This window comes from Oryzias melastigma, linkage group LG17 (assembly GCF_002922805.2).
Source record: "Oryzias melastigma strain HK-1 linkage group LG17, ASM292280v2, whole genome shotgun sequence".
In the NCBI taxonomy this organism is placed as follows: Eukaryota; Metazoa; Chordata; class Actinopteri; order Beloniformes; family Adrianichthyidae; genus Oryzias; species Oryzias melastigma.
The window spans coordinates 17,470,798-17,471,476 of record NC_050528.1 but is presented as its reverse complement, the minus strand read 5'-3'; positions in this window follow the sequence as shown (position 1 = coordinate 17,471,476).

Sequence of the window (679 nt, the reverse complement as noted above, 5' to 3'; positions counted from 1 at the left end):
GTCAGCAGCACATAGCCTGCACCCTAACTGCTGAAGAATGTAATTACAGTCTGAGGTTCACTTCCCCCACCTCAGCTGCTCTTATCTGGTAGACATCAGGTCCGTGAACAATAGGATCCGTAAACCCACTTAATGGTTAAGCAGGCTTTGAAAAGGCAGAGTAACAAAAAACAAAGATCAATTAAAAGCAATTAAATCAAAACATCAATTAGCAGTTAACAGTGCATTCTCACACAGTCACCTGTGAGGAGAGCAAAAACACATTCAAAAGTTCTCATTCAATCGTATGATGGAAAATAAACTTTCAGACTTCAAGAAACCACGGTGGATCCACAGAGCGCTGAAACCGTGAACAACCCTAAAGGCGCAACAAGAACAGTTGGAAACAGTGACGGACTGGTCAGACGCAAGATAGCACGCACGAGCGACCGCGACAAGATCAGCTTCCTGTGCACAGTGATGAGAGGGCAGAGGCGCGATCTCTGCTGTCTCATGAACTGTGCAGACGGTTTAACCCCAGATACAGGGTCACACAAAGCAGATCCGACGGCATAAAACTCTGGGTCTGGATCCGGAGCGATTGGTCATTGAGGTCAGGTCAGGGCACACAGTCGGGTAGTCCAGCAGTACAGTTATGAGGGAGATTCTCTCCAGGTGTGGGGAGGAACAGCTGTATTTA